Source organism: Curcuma longa, chromosome 15 (genome assembly GCF_044706935.1).
Source record: "Curcuma longa cultivar G26 ecotype Majalengka, Jawa Barat chromosome 15, ITB_CL_G26_1.1, whole genome shotgun sequence".
Lineage (NCBI taxonomy): Eukaryota > Viridiplantae > Streptophyta > Magnoliopsida > Zingiberales > Zingiberaceae > Curcuma > Curcuma longa.
Window position 1 is genome coordinate 10,129,942 of NC_133875.1, and position 17,166 is coordinate 10,147,107.

Here is a 17,166-nt window from a genome sequence, read left to right on the forward strand (position 1 = left end):
CAAAGGCATTAAGCAATGGGGCAGCAGGACAAGGCAGATGCAAGATGTGTGTGGTAGTGTCGTGATGGAACGAACGAACGACTTTAACATTTTGCATGTTTTACTATTAGTTTATTTCTATGATGATTGTTTCTAGACTATGCATGCTTACGATGTTAAATTATCATTTATGAACTGAACTTCTGGTTTCATTAGATGATTTATGTTATTCCGCAAGAAATTTGGGAGTTCGTATTTGATTACTAGTATTTAAGAAAGTAAGGAAAGTAAACTGTAGCGTCCGTCAGGGCTCTGATAAGGGCGGGCGTTACAAATTCGTTGTGGGTTCTTGAGTTTTTTTCTCTTTGGGTTCACATTAGTTGGTATTAGAGCGTAGGATTTTTCTAAATCGATTTGGTTATCCTTTTCTTTTGTGCTTGAAACTTTATCTATCTTGTTCATCATTTGATACTTATTGTTACATTTCTTTCAATCTTTGTAAGTCTTATTTGCTTGTTGCTATAAAAAAAAAGGAAGAAAAAAAATTTTATTTTGGCCAAAAAGAGAAAAAAATTATTTCAGCCAAAAAAAAGAGAAAAAATATTTTTGGCCAAAAAAACAAAAAAAAGAAAGGAAGGCTGAAATTTTGAAAAAAAGAGAAAAAAAGGTAAAAGAAAAGAAGCAACAAAAGGTGGGTATAGAGAGCTTGTTATTTCTATACTTGCATTTTTTTTACCATCTTTATCTTTCAATTCCACATTCCTTTCAAGTTTTGCCGAAATTTTATTCTGACACTTGCCTAGATTAAATTCTGACAAATTTTCTTTCAACACTTATTTTAAGTATCTTTCAATTCTACATTTCTTTCAAGTTTTGCCTAGATTTAATTCTGGCACTTGTTTAGATTAAGTTCTGGCAAATTTTCTTTCAGCACTTATTTTAAGTATCTTTCAATTTTGCATTTCTTTCAAGTTTTGTCTAGATTTAATTCTAGGACTTGCCTAAATTAAGTTCTGGCAAATTTCCTTTCAACACTTATTTCAAGATCTTTTAATTCTACATTCCTTTCAAGTTTTGCCTAGATTTAATTCTGACACTTGCCCTAGTAGAAAATTTTGATTCATTCTTTTAAAAATATAAAAGAAAATTATTATATTATTATTATCGCTTGAGAAATCAAATTATCACCGTTGTGTACACATTAAATGTTATTCTTCAGCACAAACTGCACTTGGATTGTACTAATAAATGACATATGAAAAGAGAACTTTTGCTTGTAAGGACAAGGTAGTACTGAAACAACGGAAAAAATAACCCATTTAATTTTCCTAACAAAAGAACCTAATACTTTTACTTCAAAAAGAATTGCAAAAATGTAAGTAAAGTAAACATAACAGTAGCACTAACAGCGAGACATTTACCTGCTGCAGGATTCTTTAGAAATATTGATAAGAAAGACGCAACTATACCTACGACAAATATGAGAGTCACCATCGCTATTTGCCATTTCACTTTAGTCCTAAAGATATATAAAAAATAATTTAAAAAATATAATTTAAAAAATAATAATATTATTATTAAAATACTATGCCCCTTCTTTTTGTGATACTTTAAGCTCTTAAGTGAGATGAATGCCGTTGGAAGCATAACAATTTTAATTATCATGTGGTTTTATGATTGCAGAGCCGATCCTAACCATGGGAAGTACTGAAAGTGTTACTTGGGACGACGGGTGGACTACTGTTACTGCAGATGGTAGTCGTGCTGCACAGTTTGAGCACACAATTTTGATCACCAGGACTGGCGCAAAGGTTTTAACCAAATGCTGAGGTCATGGTCCCATACAAAAGGCTCTTAATCGCTAGCTATAATGGTAATCTCGATTTAGTTTAATTTGCTCGTTCTATTTATTTGACTTGTTCAGAGCATCTGCTTGGTTCCACTGGCTCAATTAACCACCCTGCTTGTATATTTACAATCATATATAAGGTCAAAATAACACTTTTTACGACCAAACCTGCGAATTAATCTGTAAAATTACTGCCAGTTATTCTTCTTTTGACGATCCAATTCTGATACGTCTGCAGGATGAACTGATTGCATTGGTTCATATGAACAACTGTAGGAAATTTGAATTGAATTATTTTTGATTCAGGATGCTGTCACAGCCTCAACCAAGGGATCTAAAACGAGACAGAATTCTCAACTAATATGAATCATCAATGCTATAATTAGTGCTAGAAACACAGTGGCCATTTATAATGCCTGGGATTTTGTATTCTGATGATTATTTTGTGTGTTTTTTTACTGATATTAAACAACAAGAATTTGAGCACTAGGAATCGTTTTTACTTGTTGATTCGTACATATCAAATGTAATACATTAAATTAATTTTGTGAATTTATTATTTAAATAATTTCATAAGGACGTGGAAGATTTGAGGTACTGTCGTGTGGGATTTGCTCAATTTACATTTACAAAATTAGATTGAAATTGTCATCCCATTCAAAACAATTGGACATATTTTTGAAGTAGATATTTGCTATTCCTTATAGATAAATGAGTTGGAAGATAAATTCAAGTGTTCGAAATGTATGTGAGAGTGAATTTGAAAATTGAATGTTTTTTTTCATTTAATAATAATAGGGTTCATGTAAAAAAATAAAGATTAAAGATTATAAAAGGAATTAAAAATCTTAAAATGTTAATTTTATTTTCTAAGCTCATGATAGTCCGTTCTTGGAGGTCCATTTTAAGCCCATCAATCCAACGTTCGAGAAAGCGGATGTGCGTCACCAAACAGCATAGGAACCGTATATATTAGGGCAACACGTATCAGCCCTTTCCTATTTCCCCATCTCCATGTCGCTTCTATAAATACTGTTCCCTAATTGCCCGTGCTTCCTCCGCCGCCCGCAACCACCACCTAAGCCAGCCCCGCGCGTTTGCTGGAGGTGGTGCCGTCTTTTTCGGGTACAAGCCTGACGGCATAGCCGTTTGCTTGCTCGGAATTTCACTCAACAAAAATTAGCGATCGAATTCAAATTCGATCGCTAAATTCAATTACTATGAATTTTTTATGATTTTTCAAATCGATCGTTAATCAGATTTAACGATCGATTAGCGATTAAAAATTTGATCGCTAATCGGTATAGTGAACCTGCACATATGACAGCGTAACTGCCTCGCCCTCTCCTCGCTCACCACCGTACACAACTAATACTCTCAACACATTTTTTAGAAAAAGACTCTGTTTTTTTTCTCTTTCCAAAATGGGAGTTGCGGTGGTGACTGGCACTACAAAAATAATCACGATTAGTGATCGAATTTTCGATCGCATTTAAAAAATACTAAAAAACTCATCGTAATTTGATTTAGCGATCAATTTTAAATTCGATCGCTAATTAGCGATCAAATTGGAATTCAGTCGCTACTTTTAGCGACCGAATTTCAAATTCGGTCGCTAAATTTAGTGACCGAATTCCATTTCGATCGCTAATTTAGCGATCGAATTCCAATTCGGTCGTTAAAATTTGCGATCGAATTGGAATTCAATCGCTGATTTTGCCCTTTGAATTAAAATTTGATCATTAAATTAACGACTGAAGTAGTATTCGGTCGTTAATATAGCGACCGAATTAAAAATTCAGTCGCTAACTTTAGCGACCGAATTCAAAGTTCGGTTGCTATTTTAGCGACCGAAATCCTATTCGATCGTTATTTTAGCTACCGAATCTAGTTCGATCATTAAGATCTGCTAAATTTTTTCGTCCAGCTCCACTCTGAAATTAGCGACCAATATAGATTCGATCGTTATTTTAGAGACCGATTTATAATTTTCATCGCTATTTTAGCGATCGATTTTCAATTTCGATCGCTAAATAGCGTAAATAGTGACCGAATTATATTCGGTCGTTAATTAGCGATCGAATATAATTCGATCGTAAATTAGCGATCAAAATTAAAAATTGATCGCTATTTTAGCGACTGAATTGAAATCGGTCATTAAATCCGTCGTTATTTATGATTATTTTGTAGTGTGGTCTATTGGTAGGTGGACGCAGCGTACCTTGGTCATGGGTGCGACCAGCGGGTGCACGGAGTGACGTCCCGCCATGGGCGCGTCTGGGTGTGCGAAGTTGTTACCTGCAGCAAGGCCAATACCGCTGCTCTCTGCAACGCATACAAGTAAATAATTTAATTTAATTAAACCTGTAATTAAACTTCATTCTAAATTAAAATTTATCATTCATAACAACAAATTTATCATTCTAAAACTTACATTTTTTCACGTTCATCCTTTTCTTCTCATTTTAGTTTTCTTTGAAATTGGATCAGATAACTACTAATATGTTGCTAATTAATAACCTGCAATAGTTTCCTTTCTCAATCTGAGAAATATATAGTATTCTTGAAGCGTAAATCTAGAGTCTATAATGTTTAAATATAGTTTTCTATATCAATCTCTATTAGAAATATTATCCTAACTAGATATGCATGCATGTGTTGAACTATAAATCAGTTGGAGCAACCATGAAAGGATAAGTATAAATGCATTAAACTAAATAACGAGCAACTATGATATTTAAATAGAAGATTTATTGATTTCTTTTATTCTTTATAAAAGTTCTCTTAAAAATTATTTTAATTCATTATACTTAATTAAGTTTCCCAAATATAGATTACTAGTAACATTAATTGTACTGCTCGATATTTGTTTAAATATTGTAAAATTTAACGCGTGGAGATATATATGTCAGCAAAATTTAACGCGTGGCGATGCACGAGGCAAGGGAGTAAGAAGCCAAGGAACCATCGCTGGAGGCCACGATGAGGGTTTCAGGGTTAGGGTTTGACGAAGGGGAGAAGGCAGTCCGGAAGACGGTTCGACATCGCAGCTCCCTCTCCCGATCGAAGAATACTCTTCTTGTAGCCTTCTTCATCCCAACCCCTAGCGTCTGAACCAGCTCCGCCCTGTACAGGGAGATCGTGCCGAGAAGGAAGGAGATCGTGATGGAGAAGGAGATCGTGGCGGAGAAAGAGATTGGAGAGGGAGATCGTGCCGAGAAAGAAGGAGAACGTGCGTCTGTAGGATTTGGAAGAGACGGCGGAAGGAGAGCGTTTAGGGTTCGGGAGTGAGCAGAGGGAAAAATAAACCCGATTAAGAAAATAATTTAGCGATCGAAACCTAAGTTCGATCGCTAATTAACGATCGAATTGGAATTCGGTCGCTAATTTAGCGACCGAACCCTGATTCGGTCGCTAATTTAGCGACTGAAATCGAGTTCGATTACTAATTAGCGACTGAATTCTAATTCGATCATTAATTAGCGACCGAACCCATCGAGTTCGATTACTAATTAGCGACTGAATTCTAATTCGATCGTTAATTAGCGACCGAACCCTGATTTGGTCGCTAATTTAGCGATCAAAATCGAGTTCGGTTGCTAATTAGCGACCGAATTCCAATTCGGTCATTAATTAGCGATTGAACTCGATTTCCGTCGTTAAATATTAACGACTGAATAAAAAATCCATCGCTAAATTTGTCCATCGTCGTAAAATTTTATAATTACCGACCGAAGTTTGGTCGGTAATTTAGCGACCGATTAAAATTTGATCGCTAATTTAGCCACCGAATTTTAATTTCGGTCGTAAATTAGCCACCGAACTTATATCCGTCGCTATTTAGCGACCGATTTAGAGACCGATTAAATTTCGATCGCTATTTAGCGACCGAAGTTAAAATTCGGTCGTTATTAGCGATCGAATTTTAATTGGTCGCTAAATCGATCGTTATTTATGAGTTTTTTTGTAGTGTTCATACAAGAGGAGTAGGAGCAACCGAGGGGAGGAGAAGAGAATAATATATATCCACCCCTATCCGCTAACGATAACAATAGACGCCGTCGCCTGTCATCGAGCAGCATTCCGTCGCAGGAGCGATTGCAACTGGAGATTCCCTCCTCTTCGTTGCAGCAGGAGCAGCGCCGAAATAGAGCTTAACGCATTTTTAGAAAAAATCATACATGTTTGATCATCAGCTTTGACAGTCATGATGATATAGATAAACGGCGAAGATTTATATTCTTCCATTATTCGAACGGAATGGGTCGGGCCTAAATCACAAGTTTCCCAAAGCGCCTAATTTCCCGAATTCAATGTAGCAAGGGAATTCAATGTAGACCTTAGACGTGATAACCAACTAAACTACGACACCAAACTATATCATAAAAGATAGCAAGGGAAGATTTTTATAATAAACATATGACAAGAAATGACTTACCTCTACTTGTAAATCAACTAACAATTAGTATATCTTACAATGCACTGGTACAAACAAAAAACTTTAAATGAATTGAAATAAAATTTCAATTTAATTTGATTTCTTGATGGAGTTGTTTGGATTCTGATTGAACATGGAAAAAATAATCGTGTTATTTTGATAAGTTGTAAATCAAATTTAATTAAAAAATGTAAATTAATTTCTAAATAATAAGATAAATCTATTATTAATATTGATGGTGAATACTCAATGTATATTAAAATTTAATAATATGAGAATTTGATTAGTTTAAGTATCCTTAATTTAGAAATCTAAGAAAAAAAATCCATATGTATGTCCATAGAGGAACAAGCCAATAAAGACAGACTTACATCACAAATCCCCCATTAACAACAAAAGATATCAGCCATTGAATAGATAATTAATCTATAATGCCCGTAAATTTTCTCATAAATTTATCTAAAAGAATAATAAAAATAAAAATATGTCGTGACTGAAGTTCGATCCCTGAACCTTTGGATAATAGAGTTAAAAAAAAGAGTTGTGATAGCCATGACCCAGTAGAAATTTCCTATCATAAAAGGGGAACCATTACAAATATATTAGATATACACAAATAGATATCTTAAATCCCATTAGTATAAAAAGGGGAAAAGGAGAGAGGAACGGGGTTTTCTCTCGTTCTTTTCTCCTTGAGCGGCGGAAAAAGAAGGAAACTAGGTGTTTCTGTTGAGATCCGCTTCCGGACGCACAGCTTCTACAGTACCTCGCCTGGATGGACTTGAGCTAGGAGGAAGACGAACGTAGAGAGCCTCGCCTGGGTGGACTTGAGCTAGGAGGAAGACGAACATGGAGAGCCTGCGAACACAAGAACCATGAGTAGGAAGGCCAGGGGTGTGCCCCGGCGCGACCACTCCGATGCTTAAGTTAGCTGTTGAGGAAGAAGAAGGAAATCGAGAGTAAGGAGAAGTTGTGAGAGTGCTATTGCGCGTGTACCTTCCTCAACATGAAGCTAACCTTTTATGTAAGTTGAAGGTGTTGTGTCACATCATGGATGTGACTGGGGTTCCATCACCGTTATGAATGTGGCAGAGGGCATGATATAGTTAGCGGATATGTTCCGTCGCTGACTTGCATTAAAGAGGGGTTCATGTCAAGCACGTGCCTGGTTATGATGAGTTGCAGAAGAGCCCTGAGAACATTCACAACTAATAATGGGGGGGAGTGACCCTTGAAAAATGGAGAAACTCACGCGGGACCATTTCAGGTAGGACTTAGGCAAAGCTTACGTCCGAATGGGCGGAGTCGGCTCGGGGCCGAAGTGATGGAGAGGAGGCTGTGGAGTCTCGTGTCCGTGTGGATGGAATCGGCTCGGCCTGCTAAGGGGACTCGGATTTGACCCCCCATCGACTTGGGGTGCGAAGTGCTGGATGATTTGTTCAGGCCGGTCCTTTCGAACTTGACTAACCGTACCCAAACCCTTACGACCATAACACTAGGGTTTCTCCTTCTTCCTTCTCCCTTGTGGTGGCGGCCAAGAGAAGGGAATCGAGGAGTCTATTCCGTAGGATTCGGACACGCCGACAAGGATTTTCTAAACACGCTAGAGTGTTCGGTGTAACGCCCGAAAAATCTCAAAAATAATTTTAGAAATATTCTATAATTTTTCTAGAATTTTAGAATATTTTTCTAGAATTTTTGGATTAGCGAAAATAGCAAAAATAAATAGGAAGAAAATGTCCGAGGCGAGATTTAAACCCGCAACCTATAGGAATCTGTAACTCTTAAAATATCTCCAATAACCAAAAAGCCAACAGATCTGTTCCAAAAAAGAAGGAATCGAATTTTATTTATCGGCGAGTTAGATCTAGGAATCACTTAATATAAATAGGAGGCTTAGGAGAGAGTTTTGATTATCTTCGAAAACTCTTCCCTCACCTCTCGCCTAGAACGCCATCGCCCTCTTTTCTCCTCCCTCTCAGCGCCCCAAACCCGAAGAACGAGGAGTCCGTCCCCTAGGATTACAAGGAAGGCTTCCGGAGAACTTCTACAAGGACGCTCCTCTCCGCGACAAGAACGCGTAGATATAGGAAGATTGCCGAGAAGATCTTCTTCTCTAACGGACGAATTGTAAGGAAATTAGCGCAGAAAGTAAGTACATCTCTCACCTGCAGTATGAGTTGCTCCGTTGTTTTCTTTATTCTGTCCATAGTATGTAGAGCATGCATAAAGTATTATTTCCATGACATCATTTTATGTTAAAGCATGTGTAAATTGTTGCTTTCCAAATTGCATGATATAAGAAGTATAAGAAAAGTATTTTACTTTAGACAGACAGGTATCGGGCGCAAGGCCCACAGGCACAAGACACATAAGAAAAGGAATTCTGGACACAAGGCTCACAAAGAATTCTGGGCACAAGGCTCACAAAGAATTCCGGGTACAAGGCCCACAAGAAATTTAAGTGATAACTCGCTGGGCCCAAAGAAGGATATTTATTTATTTTAACTTATATATAATATAAGTTTTTCCCATGTCATTTCCAGCATTTCTTTCATATAATAACATCAGTTATTACGAAGTTTTCTATGGTTTTTGTGAGTTAGATGATGTACTTACTAAGCGTTGCTTATAGTTTGCGTTCCTCATATTGCAGATAAATAAAAAAATTTTAGGAAAGAGGAGGCAGCTGGAAAAGTGTTTGATGTGTGGTGTCGACGGAACCGCGGAATAAGATCAAGAAATTAGATAAATATTTATTTTATGTCTAAAAAGTTATTTATTTCTTTTGCTTCCGCATGTTAAACAGAAGAAAAAGAAAAGTTATTTGAGTTATTTTATTTAATAAGTAAAAGTTAAGGAAAGTTTAAAGTACGTAACGTTTCCCTATTAACATAAGAAAGAGGGGGATGTTACATTCGGAGTCTTCAACCTTAGGATTTCGTTTGTAAGTGCAAGAACAAGGAAGTAAGTACTACTCACTGCAGTAAGAGTTGTTCCGAGATTTTTCCTTTACTGAATCCGAGTCCTCAAGCAGAGTCTTCAGCAGACTCCTCAGGCCGAATCCGAGTCCTCAGGCAGAGTTCTCAGCAGACTCCTCAGGCCGAGTCCTCAAGCAGAGTCCTTAGCAGACTCCTCAGGCCGAATCCGAGTCCTCAGCAGACTTCTCAGGCCGAATCTGAGTCCTCAAGCAGAGTCTTCAGCAGACTCCTCAGGCCGAATCCGAATCCTCATGCAGAGTCCTCAACAGACTCCTCAGGTCGAATCCAAGTCCTCAGCAGACTCCTCAAGCCGAATCCGAGTCCTCAAGCAGAGTCTTTAGCAGACTCTTCAGGCCGAATCCGAATCCTCAGACAAAATCCTCAGCATACTCCTCAGGCCGAGTCCTCCAGCAGAGTCCTCAGCAGACTCCTCAGGCCGAATTCGAGTCCTCAGACAGAGTCCTCAGCAGACTCCTCAGACCGAATCCGAGTCCTTAGCAGACTCCTCGGGCTGAATCCGAATCCTCAGCAGACTCCCCGGACCGAGTCCGAGTCCTCACTCAGGTCGAGTCCTTAGCAGACTCCGGACTCTGGGCTGTTCCTCTTCGTCAGTCAGATTCCACCGACTCAACCCAGACTAGACTTATACGAATTTCACCTCTCAATGCCCTGCTCCATCACTCCCATCCTTTCTTTTGACAGCCTCATACCTCCCTAATTATGATCGTCGCTCTGACACCCACGTGTGAAGTGATAATAGCATCATATCTTAACGATGGGATTTGTAATCTGATCATTCCATATCTCTCTGACAAGATAATAACTAATGATGGGACAACCACCTTAATTAAGATCGGATGTGACTTCCTTTCTCTCATACATAAAGACCACTCCCCCTCTGCCCTCAGGTACGCACGCTCACATACATACAATACATCACTGTAGTTCCTTTTTCTTGGTCTTCTCTAGCAGCTGATTTGGGCGTCGGAGTGGTCGCGCCAGGGCACCCCTGGCCTTCCTTCTCACGCTTTCTTTGTGTTCTCAGGTCCCCTCCTTTGGTGTTGAAGATTGGTGGGTGGTGATTTGTCCGGAAGCGGATTTCAACAGGAACAGTACCGAATGGAACAATCGGGTAGGGTTTTCCAGTATTTGCACACCGAAAATCTGATTCCTTTTTTTTCTCTCCTCGTCCATGGATCTTTTCTCTATTCTTCATTGAACTTTTCAGAAGGTTACAAATAAAGGGGTTCCGACGGAATTTCCAGAAAAATGCATTTTCATTACGTTTTCATGGATCTTTTAGTTCGTCTCAGAGAGAGTTCCTTCACATCTCAACTTGAGCTAAGAAACTCCAAGCCTACTGCACAAGAATTCTTAATTGATACCCAGAAATTTGTTTCATTCTCTCATTTAGGTTGCAAATAACAACGTATTTTATATTTGAATAACATTGAGAATTCTTAATTTTGAGGCTTCTTTTGATTTACGGCATAGTTATTGGTTGACTAGAGTGGCTATTGGCATAACACTTCTAGTCTTCCTAAATGACATTATTAATTGCTTGTCCAAGTTCCTGCATTGGTCTCGATCACTTTGTTTGAGGATTCCTATCTTTTGAAGTGAATGCCGGCCTTCATATTTCAAGCAGAATCCTGTGAATGTTCTCAAATATAGGTGTTCATAATTTGATTTTACTAATTGCAATTGCAGAGAATGAGCTAGCGACTCCTGTGCTCATTTGAATACGTAGTGAATTAGTTGATGTTCTTTATATCTATTTGAGCTTACCAATTGTTTTTCTTCTCTTAACAGCTGAAACTTTCATCTGTGTTACTCTTCTCTGCAATGGAGAAGGTAACAAAATGGGACCCGGGACCTGCAAATGTACCAGTACGGATTCCATAACCGCCTGAAGCTTCCTGAGGACGAATGGGTAAATGACTTCTCTGCTATCTCAGATCTTCAAATGGAGCTAGACCGGGCTCGTAGTTATATCAATGATCTTGAATCTGAGCAACAGGCTGCAAACAAAAAGTTCAATCAGTTCGTGAAGAGGCTTGCAGAAGAGATAGAATTATGGAGGAAAAGAGAAAATGTTAAAGCCCGCATGGTGTCAGAACACATTAAGGATGATCTTATCAGAGAAAGGAAAAATAGAAAACGGTCGGAAGTTGTGAATGCCAAGCTGGTCGATGAACTCGCTGAGGCAACGTTGTCTGCAAGGACGTGATTGCATGATCATGAGAGGAGAGGAAGTCACGAAAAATCGTAGAGGAATCATGAGAAGGACTGGCAAAGGAGATTGGAGAAGACAAAGCTGAGGTTGAAGTGATCAAGAGGGAATCCTCGCGAAGAAGTGGATGAAGAGCGTAGGATGTTGAAGAGAGGGTACAAATGAAGTTAATTGATGCAAAATTCATGCTCAATGAGAAGTATGTGCAGCTGTGCCAGCTCCAAGGAGAAATTCAGCTTTTTCTTGAGCGCATGGTAGTACCAACTAGATCTGAAAGCTGTAAAAGAGGTAGATATGCTTCAAGGAGCCACCAAGTCTATCAAAGTTCAAGATATCATGGAATTCTATTACCAACCTCCTGCTTCCCAGGACATCAGCTCTGTCTTTGAAGACCTCAAGCCAAGCGAAGAGACTAATGGGAGAGAGATAGAGCAGTACCATCAATACAGCCGAGCAAATCATATCTCTGAGACTGACGCAGTCAGCCCGGAATCTGATTCATTTCTCCTGAATTATATATGCTATCAATTCAAACGGAAAAATCGAAGGAGTTAGATATGTAAGTGGTGATACAGGTCTGGAAACTCTGAGCCAGGTCCAAAAGTAGGTTTCTTGTAGTTCTACAGAAAGAAGTGAGCCACGAGTGAATGGCTAATGTGGAGAAAATCAGGCATCAGTTAGTCGAAAGGATTGGGATTAACTTGGAGTTGGTGGAAAGTTAAATAGTGAAATCAGTGAAATTTGCTCAAATGACACAAAACAGCGGACTATAAATGTATATTCTATCTTCTATAGGCAGGCCCGGCTTTAGGCATAGGCCGGTAAGGCCTATGCCTAGGGCCCAGTTTCACTTGGGGCCCAAAAAAAAAAATATTTAGGGTTAATCATTAATGGATGGTAGAGAGTTAAAATCCGATCCGGAAAGCCGTTCGTATTCTTTCTCGCCGCGTCCCCTCTTCTCGTTCGACGCGCACACAGTCTTCGAGACTTCGACTCTTCATCTCCCCTCTGGCCATCACATGATCATCTATCGTCTTCGAGATTTCGACTCCCTCTTCTCGTTCGACGCGCACGCGAGCACCGATCAGCGAGGCACGAGCAAGACAACACCTCCGTTCGACGCGACATGCCGCACGCGAGCACTGCTTCGACGGTCTTCGGTCTTCCTCACCAACGCCGGCGAAACCGCGAGGCTCCCCCCTCTGGCCGTCTTCCTCGCCAGCGAAACCGCAAGGCTCGCCCCTCTGGCCGTCTTCCTCGCCGGCGAAACTGCAAGGCTCGCCGCCTCCCCCCTCTGGCCGTCTTCCTCGTCGGCGACGGCGAAACCGCGAGCTCGCCGCCTCGCCCCTCAACCCTCTGGCCCTCTTCTTCGACCATCTTCCTCGCCGGCGAAACCGAGAGGGACTCGCCCCTCTGGCCGTCTTCAGTCTTCTTCGATCGTCTTCCTCGCCGGCGAAACCGCGAGGGCCTCGCCTCTCTGGCCTCTGACCGTCTTCCTCGCCTCTCTGGCCGTGAGGCTCTCCATCTTCCTCGCCCCTCTGGCCGTGAGGCTCTCCGTCTTCCTCGCCCCTCTGGCCTCTGGCCGAGTGGCCGTCTTCCTCCGTTCCTCGCCCCTCTGGCCGACGAGTAATCCACGTAGGCGAAATCGTCTTCCCTGCCGCGTCAGATCTGATTAATCGTCCTGTTTACAGATCGTCGGATTCACTAATTGTGTTTCGTTTACTCTGTATTTGGGCGTCGGATCCGATCCGATAATTTCTTTTCCTTCTTTCAATAATATTGTTGCTGAGATTTAGCTTTTAGATAGTAATTTTTTTGTGTTTGATACAGCTGTTATACGAGTTTTTTTTTATGAATCATTCAGGGCAGTGGGGCGAGGAAGACGGAGAGCCTCACGGCCAGAGGGGCGAGGAAGACGGCCACCATTATCGGTCAGAAGTCCAAACAAAAAAAGATAAGAGAAATTTTTTTAAAATAATAACAATCATTTAAAAAAAAATTTCGCCTAGGGCCCTCCGTGGGCTTGAGCCGCCCCTGTCTATAGGCAGCTTTTGGAGGTCAACGATGCCCAACAATGGCCACAAAAAGAATGTTTCAGCCGAATTTTCTAGATGCAGGCTGTCAGATGTCTCCTTCCGTCTAATTTCAAGCCTGATGAAGAGGCTTTAAGCTCCCATGCATAGATATGGAAGAATTCACTAGAACCATTAAACTCACACATTACATATAAACCAACAAGGGAGGGATGTGGTGAATAGCTAGCCCCCAAGGAATTTATGCAGATCTTCATGAAAACTCCTATTAGTGTAACATTAAAGATGGTGACTGGACTTGCGATCCATAAAACCTTACATTTCGGAAGAATGATATGCATTCTTACTGTATAATCCTATGCTCAAAGGCATGAACGTCGGCTGGGAATTTGTGTACGTCTATCAAGGATAATCCTTGACCTTGTCTGTGACAACTTACCTGAAACATTTGATGTGCATGTTATATTGGTTCAATTTTTCGACGCACCTAATCCATGTAGTTTCATAAAATATCTGGAATTTTTCCGTGCTCACACAAGTTATTATATCTTTTAAAGGTTGTATATCACTGATTTCGCTATATGAATGAAAATGAAATAGCAGAGGAAAAGTAATCCAACTAGCCATGATTCGATTCATGATATATTCAGATACTAGTTGATCGCATAATTACTCGGCTTCAGATTCCTATCAGCTAATCATTCGGCACGGGGGGGTCCTGCCTGCGCAAGGTCCCCATTAATGCAGCCGGGCCCATCGCCGACCGTCCTTATCGATCGCCGACGTCATCCATGATGGCATGACGGAGCCATCTTATCATTCCCAGTTGGCAGCCAGCCCGGCCACCCGCGGCGCCACATGTCAAGAAATCGCCGGAATTGCAAGCTCCGCTCCCGAGGGTCGCCGTCGCCCGAAAGACATGCATCATTTAATTTAAATATATATTCTGTCATTTGTCGTCTGGAGCGGAAGCGACAGACGGCTTTCTGACTCCGCCACAGGGCGCTCTTGGTTTTGTCTCGTGATGGAGAAGACAGACGAGTGCCCGTTATAGGTGGAGAGCTGTCGAGCTTGATGGTGGTGGGGCTCTCTAACTTGCTAACTGGACGCTTCGACGACGACGCGTGAGGATGATCCAGTGCTGTGGGACTACGAAGAACAGGATGTTCTCATGTAAGACGAATAGTATCACTACTATTCGATCAGAAACTCTCGTCCTCTTCTCCCAAAAATCCACCAGCCAATCATACACGACGCACCGTCGCCCTTCCGTAGAAATCCATGCGCGAATTTTAAAGGGTTTCATTTTGCTTTTATTTTTCCCTTCAACTAGGGATTTTAATTATCTTTCCTGAGTTTTATTTATTAATTTTTCTTATATATATATATATATATATATATATATATATATAGAAAGAGACGTAAAATAAATATAAAGTTGTATCAACATCTCCTGAGTCCTGAAGCGTATTTAGTTGAAAGTATAGATAAGCCATAGTATGGAATAATATGGATGATTAATTTATTCTTTGGTTGTTTATTTGGATAGATAAGTAAATATCTTTTCCACCTATTGGAATAGTAGGAATGGAAGGCCACAGAGCAGCAAAAAGTTCCACGGGGAAAGTAAAATATTATATATATATATATATATATATATATATATATATCCCGCGCGACGAAAAAATTCGACTCCCGTACGCGACCGCCCGACCTCTCCGTGTTCATCGCCGCCGTTCTTCGCCGTCCGGTCACCGCCGACCACCATCCAGGGCTCGTTGGAAGCGCAACTCGACGGCGCACACATTGGCACCGGATTCCGGCCGGATTGGGCCGGAATCCGACCGGAATTCCGGCCGAAACACAGCAGATGCGCTGGCGGCCGATTTCGTCGGAATCCGGCCGGATTCGGCCGAATCGGGGCCGGACTCCGGCACCCGCCGGACCGCCGGTGAGTTGCGGTTCCAACGGGTCCGGTCCGGTGGCAATCGGTGGTCGGACGGCGATGAACGGACGCCGGGAAGCGACGAACGTCCGAGGAGAAACACTGTGCAATCGTGATTTTTGGACGGCTGCGGTTGATCGCGATCAGGCGTGGACGGCGTGGATCGATTGCGCACGGGATCGCGTTTTTTTCGTCGCACAGTATATCAAATCTATATATATATATATATATATATATATATATATATATATATCAAAAATTAAAATTGCATCTCTCATTTATATTTTTATTAGATGAGTGCTCATTTCTAATTAAATCAAATGATTACTACTTGAATTGCTTTTATATTATCTAATAGAAGTTAATAATTAATTTCTACAATGTTAAAAGTTATTTGTTAGCTTCGATACTTTTATATTATTTGATCATTAAGTCATGTAAAAACTAATAATGCAATTTTATATCATTTTTATTTTATTTTTTAAGTAATAATTTAATTAAAACAATATTTTAAAAAGTAAAATAAACAATGAAGACTCTATAACATTCACTATATTTTAAATAAATATTATTTAATCACTATAGATAATATAGAAATTAGCACATAACTTTTATAATATATATAAAAATTAATTGCTAACTTCTATAATTATACTTTTATATATTTTTTTATTTTAATATTTTAACGAATAAAATAAATAATAAAACAAGAGTAAAAGTATTCAAACAATTCCGGTTAGATGGGGCCTGTATTTGACTTTAATTGAAAACTAAATGTTCATGTCTTTAATTATTTCTTGTCCTATATTTTCGTAACTTTTATCATTTACCTCCGATCAACCATATCAACAAAGCCTTGTGGCGTTATTTGCAACAATTAATCACATCATTATCTGCTCGAGTAATGGTATATGTTGAAGTGTTTTATTCCAAGTAGTAAGCATGGAGACACCTGTTGCGTGAGGTTTCGAGTTCGAGTTCCTCTTAGCAACATATATTTGTTGACTGAGGTGTTGTGCGATTCATGTGTTAGCTCGGCTAAAGTGCTGTTTCAGCAGTATGCTCTTATCAACCTAGTGGTACCGTGCCTCCAAAAAATCTCTTAGGGGGTTTTCTGATATAGGGCCGTTTCGACGGTGGGGTCGGTCACTATAAAAAATTTATCCACTACAGTTTTTTTTGCCCCCGGAGCATAGGTGAGTTGGTTACGACGCAGCAGACTTGTAGAAGAGGACAAGGGTTCGAACCGAGTAATACCCTCTTGCGTCGTAACCAACTGCAGTTTCTCGATTTACCTCCTCACAGATGGTCGTGAGGCCGACTTTGTGGGGCCACTAAGGTGGCGGATCCACCTTAGGCTCTGGTAAGGGGCGGGCGTTACAGATTTAGGGGCGGTTGGAAACCACCATAAGGCTGTGAAAAATTCTAGTTTGAAGGATGGAATTGTGCTTGCTGAAAATTGTTGAATTGAGGTTGTGAATGATGAAATTGGGGCTGAAAATTATTGTATGGTTGCTGAAAACTTTGTTGTTGTTGATATGGTTGCTGAAATTGATTTGATTGCTATTGGAAACCTTGTTGAAACTGCCCACTCTGAAAATTCTGATTTTGAGATTGAAATTGATGATCCACATGTTGAAAACCTTGATATGGCTCCTGCAAATAAACATTTTGCTGTTCAGATTGTTGATAAGATGGTTGTTGATAA

At 40.0% G+C, this 17,166-nt stretch overlaps 1 pseudogene; it reads left to right on the top strand.

The window, feature by feature from the left end:
* Window positions 1-1,676: 1,676 nt before the first annotated feature.
* On the top strand, window positions 1,677-13,649 carry LOC141845965 (uncharacterized protein At5g41620-like; annotated as a pseudogene).
* The last annotated feature ends 3,517 nt before the right edge of the window (window positions 13,650-17,166 follow it).